The sequence below is a fragment of the Platalea leucorodia genome (assembly GCF_965183815.1).
Source record: "Platalea leucorodia genome assembly, contig: HAP1_HAP1_SCAFFOLD_195, whole genome shotgun sequence".
NCBI classification, from domain to species: Eukaryota; Metazoa; Chordata; class Aves; order Pelecaniformes; family Threskiornithidae; genus Platalea; species Platalea leucorodia.
In genome coordinates this window covers 9,930-16,826 of record NW_028121361.1, presented here as the reverse complement: position 1 = coordinate 16,826, position 6,897 = coordinate 9,930, and the positions used below count along the sequence as shown (strand labels likewise).

General features: G+C 52.9%; 1 pseudogene across 1 annotated transcript; it reads right to left on the bottom strand.

The window, feature by feature from the left end:
- Nucleotides 1–5,530: 5,530 nt before the first annotated feature.
- LOC309603769 (olfactory receptor 14J1-like) lies at nt 5,531–6,465 on the bottom strand (annotated as a pseudogene). The gene has a single exon. The product of its transcript is annotated as an olfactory receptor 14J1-like (transcript).
- Between the last annotated feature and the right edge of the window lie 432 nt (nt 6,466–6,897).

Here is a 6,897-nt window from a genome sequence, read left to right as displayed (position 1 = left end):
GCTCCCAGGACAGTCCAGTGGCTTTTTCAGAGCAACCTCTGGGTGCAGTTGTCCTCCAGCTGGGAGCGGTGCAAGCACAGAGCAGCTGGGCACCAGGCTGATGGACAGAGCAGCCCTCCTGGATGGGAGCACTGACGCAGGTTTACACTGGAGCAACAGGGTAACGAGGGAATTTTATGCTTTCCAGAATATTTCCCAAGTGGGATGGGGGTGTCTGAATACTAAAACACAGTGTACCGAGACACATTCGCTGCACCTCAACTCCCACCTTCCTCTGTGCGAAAAGTGTCCTTCGGAGCTTTCACCCTCCGCTGTAGTGCAGCACAGGGAACTCCTCCCCAGGAACCCTCCCTCCAAACACACTGCGCTGTTGCTGCCTCCATGGGTCATTGCTGGAAAGCAGGGCTGACCCTCGAGGAGCCCCTGGGGAGAGGGCACGGCTCTGCACAGCACACTCAGCCAGCACAAACCAGAGCTGAAGCCTCGGAGCTGCAAAATGGTCCCCCAGGAAAGAAAAGCTCCCTTAGGTATTTCACAATGAAGGAATCAAATTTTGCTGAGAGAAGCTTCTCTGAATTTTTCTGGTTTATCTCCTTTGGCAGTTTCCATGCCCAGAAGCAGCAGATGACCAATGGCAGCTCCATGAACAAGTTCCTCCTCCTGGCATTCACAGACAGGCGGGAGCTGCAGCTCTTGCACTTCTGGCTCTTCCTGGCCATCTACCTGGCTGCCCTCCTGGGCAACGGCCTCATCATCACTGCTGTAACCTGTGACCACTGCCTCCACACCCCCATGTACTTCTTCCTTCTCAACATTTCTGTTCTTGACCTGGGCTGCATCTCCACCACTCTCCCCAAATCCATGGCCAATTCCCTCTGGGACACCAGGGACATCTCCTACGCAGGATGTGCTGCCCATATCTTCCTTGTATTCTTCTTGTTTGGTGCAGAGTATTCTCTTCTCACCATCATGGCCTATGACCGCTATATTGCCATCTTCAAACCCCTGCACTACAGGACCCTCCTGGGCAGCAGAGCTTGTGTCCACATGGCAGCAGCTGCCTGGGGCAGTGGGTTTCTCCATGTTGTGCTGCACACTGCCAATACATTTTCACTCCCCCTCTGCCAAGGCAATGCTGTGGACCAGTTCTTCTGTGAAATCCCCCACATCCTCAAGCTTTCTTGCTCCGATGCCTATCTCAGGGAAGTTGGGCTTGTCATATTTAGCACCTTCTTCTTTTTTGCTTGTTTTGTTTTCATTGTGGTGTCCTGTGTGCAGATCTTCAGGGCCGTGCTCAGGATCCCCTCTGAGCAGGGACGCCACAAAGCCTTTTCCACGTGCCTCCCTCACCTGGCCGTGGTTGCCCTGTTTGTCAGCACTGCCATGCTTGCCCACCTGAAACCTCCTTCCATCTCCTCCCCATCCCTGGATCTGGTGGTGACAGTTCTGTACTAGGTGGTGCCTCCTGCAGTGAACCCCCTCATCTACAGCATGAAGAACAGAGACCTCAAAGAGGCCCCGTGGAAACTGTTTGAACACGGACTACTGCACCATCAGTAAGGTGGCCATCATCCTCAGGAAAAGCTCGCGTGCTCTTTTGATCATATATTTCTTGGGTTTGTTTAGTTTACGTCATATATTACTTCCACTGAAATAATATTATTATTACCCCCCTGCCAGTGTTTTCTGACACAAAAGACCTCACATAGATATGGAGCCAGGCTCCCTGTCTAGGGAAACACAATAAAGAATCCAGCAGAAGTTTCTTTGACTCTGCTCCCATCCCGTACAACTCCTCTGGAGCTGGGGGTGCAGCCCCAGCATACAGGAGGGGTCAAGGAGCCACAAGCCCAGCTGCCACATGGAGGAGCAGGTACTCGTGGACGTCGGGGCTGCCCCTCGCTGCCTCAGTGGGCAGATCCTTTCTGCCACCTTCACGTTGGGGCTGCTGCTTCCCTGGAGCCATGGCTGTGGACAACAGCAGGACCTGGTCTCTTCAGAGCAGCACTGCCAGCTCAGGGGCCTGTGGAGAGCGCGGGGTGGGAACCAAGACAAGTTGGCCAGGGGAAAGGGATGGCCAGGGAAAAGAACAAGGGAGCATTTCTGTGCCTGCAGGGGGGAATCCATGAGAAAGAGAAACCTCTTTCTGCAGGCATCCACTTGGGGCACGCTGCTCTCTGCCCTGACCAGGACTCTTGTGCTGGCCTGGGGAGGGGGACTGGCAATGATGGGGCATGGTCAGTCTGTGGCATCTCCTGGACCAGAGACCATGCTTCCTGCAGTTTCCCTAACCTCCATTTCCTCATGCCATGGTGAGCCTCCAGCCCTGGGGCTGATGGGGAGGCTGACCCTTCTCTGCTCCCTTCAGAGGGGCTGGGGCTGTGGGCTGTGGCGGGCACTGCCGTGGGGCCAGCCCAGGCTGGGCTGCTCTGCGGGGCTGGGCTGGGGAGAGGGCAGGGGAGATGGGAAGAGCCAGGAAAGGTCTGGGCTGGTCTGGAAAGTGCCCAGGAGAGGACACCACCAATGTTAGCTGAGCTGTGCGACCAGTTCGTGGAGAACTGTCTCCCATTGGAGGGACCCCAGGCTGGAGCAGGGGAAGCGTGTGAGGAGTGCCCCCCTCCGAGGATGAAGGAGCAGCAGGGACAACGTGTGATGAACTGATCACAACCCCCATTCCCTGTCCCCCTGCACCGCTCGCAGGGGAGGAGAAAATCGGGAGGGAAGCTGAGCCTGGGAAGAAGGAAGGGGTGGGGAGGGAAAGCCTTTTAAGATTCTTCTTATGTCTCATTATCTTACTCTGACTTTTGATTGGCAATAAATGAAATTAATTTCCTCGAGTGGAGCCTGTTTTGCTCATGACAGGAATTGATGGTGATCCCCCGTCCTTATCTCAACTCACGAGCCTTTTGTCATATTCTCATATTTTTCTCCCCCTGTCCAGCTGAGGAGGGGGAGTGACAGAGTGGCTTGGTGGGCACCTGGCATCCAACCAGCATCAACCCACCACAGAAGTAGAACATTGCCTTCCCTTTAAATTGTTTCCTTAATTTCTTCGTTGCTTCTTTTTATTTTTTTTGACATTTTCTGAATTGTTCTGTCGTAATCAGGCCTATGACATTAAAAAGAGTATGTTTGTGTCTCACATGGAGTTCATTGCCCTAAAACACTCCCTGCCCAGGACTGGCCTTGCCACTGCTCGCCCTTTCACGCAGCCAGTCACACTCTGAGGGGCTGAGCTCTCTGAACTGTTCCAGAGAAGAAGGGTGACCGTCTTCAGAGAAACGCTCTCTTTCTGCATGGCCAACATATTTGTGTTACCAGCACTTCTGGAAGGAGTCCCTAAATCAGCAAGACACACTCCCTTCACATTCCCTCCGGGGTGCATGAATTGTCACTCTATTTTAGGTGCAGAAAGGGACAAGGTTGTCCTTACCCAGCACCAAACACCTCAACGCAGATGTCTACCTCTAATCGAGTTGTCTAGGCTTCCCTTGGCAGTAAATGGAGAGACAGAAGATGTCTCAACCGAGATGCCTGGAGGTTTCCTGGTGACCAACTAATGCTCCAGAAGGGAGCCCTGGGTCACATTTCCAAGCACCTTATGGGTACATCTGTAACCCCGGGGCAGCTCAGAGAGCAACAGTCTCTGCATGTGGGCAAATGAACCCAGACCTGAACGTAGGTCTTAGTCTTGAGTTGAAACCTACTTAAAACTTATTCTAGGCAACAGCTCAAAACAATCTTCATTTGCAGAATGTCAGGTATTTTGGCTGAGTGCTAATACTGTTTTCCTCTTTTTATTTTTGTATTTGGGAGGACCACGTGAGCACAGTGCATTACTTCCCCTCTGCCAGCATATTTATATGCAGCTGTTCATCAAAATACATTTCCTACCAGTGCTCTCAGTGGAGAAATTTTCTTTTGAAAAACTACTCTATCTATAGTGACCTATTTCCCATCTCTTCTTCAGCCTCTCTGCCCTTTCTCCTTCCTGTACCTCGTTTGTCTTTACAGAGAACTCCAGGTAAAGATTGATTGAGTAATTCAATGTGGGAGATATTTCTGGGCATCATCCAGTTCCCCTCCCTGCCCCCTACTCAATGGAGGGCTCCCCCCAGTTATGTGCCGTCCACAAACACGTCGAGGGTGAACTCTGTCCCATTGTCCAGGCCACCACTAAAGATGTCAGACAGCATTGGCCCCAGCACTTCTCCAGGAGGGACGCCTCTAGAAACTGGCCATCGGTTGGACTTTCTAACAAGGATCCTTATGTTCCCCCCAGCTGCCATGACATTTCAAAGCCAAAGGGCAGCAGCCTTGCAATGACAGCAGCCATTTCCCCCAGCCCCCTTGGGTGCATCCCCTCTGCTCCCAGGCACTTGCCTGTGTCCAGCTGGCACTAGTGCTCCCCAGCTGCAGCCTGCTCTCACATGGCTGAAGCTTTGCTACCCCAGAGGCTGCTGGGGGACTCAAGGCCCAGGGAGACTTGGGGACAGATCTTACCAGGCAAGGGGTGGGGAAGTGAGGCAATGAGATCCTCAGCCTCTTCCATGCCTGTGCAAGGCCTTTTTGGACAGCACTGGTGGTTCAGGTAATTGAATCTTGCTGGGATTAATCTGTCCCTCACTGTCAGGAGGGTATCTCGGGCCAAATTAGCCTCAGATCCACACTTGGGACTTCATCTTGGGAAGAAGAGCCCAGGAGTGAGGAGCTCAGCCTCACACTGAAAAACTTTTCTTATCTCCAGGCTGAATGCTCATTGTTTTTTCCTCCCAACCATCACTAAGAACACAATCATTAAGAGCCTGGCTCTGTATTCCCCATGACCTCCTCGTAGGGACTGGCAGGCTGGGATGAGGTTCCCCCTCAGCCTTCCCTTCTCAAGGCTGGACAAGCCCAGCTCCCTCAGCTTCTCCTCACCAGCAAAGTGCTCCAGTCTCTGACTATCCTGAGGGGTCTTTGCTAAACCCAATTCAGCTTGCCAATATCTTTCTGGAATTAAGGATCTGAAATCTGGATGGAATATTCCAGAGAATCCCTTCCCTCCATCTCCTGGCCATGCTCCTGATCACACAGCCCAGGATGCTGGTGGCCTCCCTTGCTGCCAGGGCACACGGCTGCCTCCTGTCCAGCTCGCTGACCACCAAGACCAGTCCCATTCCCTAACACATCGCCCCATTCCCTCCTCCCCTCAGCCCATGGAGAACACCAGCACAGCAGCACGGCCTCGTGGGGGGCAACTACTTCAGGCTGTTCCTGACCTCAGCTTTGAAAAAGAGCCCAACCTCCAGACACCGGCATTGAGGAAATCCCCTTTTATTACAGAGATGTGAGACAGGAGGCCAGCTATACCATCGGGCCAGACAAATGTGCAAAGACCTTTGAGTCAGACAGACTGGGTTCATGCCTCTGGAGAAGTGGAGTGCATGCAGACATTCCTGGAGAAACACAGTTATCACAGATAAAATGCCCAAAGCACAGGAGGTTCCCCAGATACATTGGAAATAACTTGTGAAGAGACACGGGCAGCTTATTGCTGCTGAAAGACTACGGATTGAATGAGCTTCTTCAGTGCGCCTTTGAGCTCCTGGTTCCTCATGCTGTAGATGAGGGGGTTCATTGCTGGAGGCACCACTGAGTAGAAAATAGCCACCATCAGATCCAGGGATGGGGAGGAGATGGAGGGCGGCTTCAGGTAGGCAAACACTACAGTGCTGACAAACAGGGAGACCACGGCCAGGTGAGGGAGGCACGTGGAAAAGGCTTTGTGGCGTCCCTGCTCAGAGGGGATCCTCAGCACGGCCCTGAAGATCTGCACATAGGACAGCACAATGAAAACAAAACACCCAAAGCCCACGAAGACACTAACCACAAGAAGCCCAGCCTCCCTGAGGTAGGAGTGTGAGCAGGAGAGCTTGAGGATGTGGGGGACTTCACAGAAGAACTGGTCCACAGCATTGCCTTGGCAGAGGGGGAGTGAAAATGTATTGGCAGTGTGTAGCACAGCATCGAGAAAAGCATAGCCCCAGGCAGCTGCTGCCATGTGGACACAAGCTCTGCTGCCCAGGAGGGTCTCGTAGTGCAGGGGCTTGCAGATGGCAATGTAGCGGTCATAGGCCATGATGGTGAGAAGAGAATACTCTGCTCCTACCAAGAAGGCAAACAGAAAGACCTGGACAGCACATCTCATGTAGGAGATGTCCCTGGTATCCAGAGGGAATTGGCCATGGCTTTGGGGAGAGTGGTGGAGATGGAGCCCAGGTCAAGTAAAGAAAGGTTGAGGAGGAAGAAGTACATGGGGCTGTGGAGGCGGTGGTCGCAGGCTACGGTGGTGATGATGAGGCCGTTGCCCAGGAGGGCAGCCAGGTAGATGGCCAGGAAGAGCCAGAAGTGCAAGAGCTGCCGCTCCCATGTGTCTGCGAATGCCAGGAGAAGGAAGTGGGTGATTGAGCTGTTATTGGACATCTGCTGTCTCTGCACATGGGGATCTGTTCAAGGAGGTAGAAGAAGTGAGAAGTTAGGGCAGACTGCTTTCAGAAAAATCTACTGACTTTCTTATAGAAACCCCTCGAACTGCTTTTCACTTTTCAGAAAGAGCTTTGGTGAGCTCTGGTTAGTGGTGGCTGAGGGTGCCCCAGGGAGCAGGAGGCTCTGCTGGGGGCTCTGCAGGACTCAGTCCTGCCCTACAGCAACAGGTAAATAGGAACTCGGGGTGATCTCAGATTAAATCTACTTGTGATATCAAAGAGCTTTTCAGCATTGTCACTCCCAATTCACCTGACTGCAGAGCAGAGCTGTGGGGAGTTTGGGTTGTGCCTTCTGTTCTAGTTGCCCCAGCACAGCTGAGGAGTGGTTTGAATGCAGCAATGCCTGGCATTTCTGCTGCACTGCAAGGGA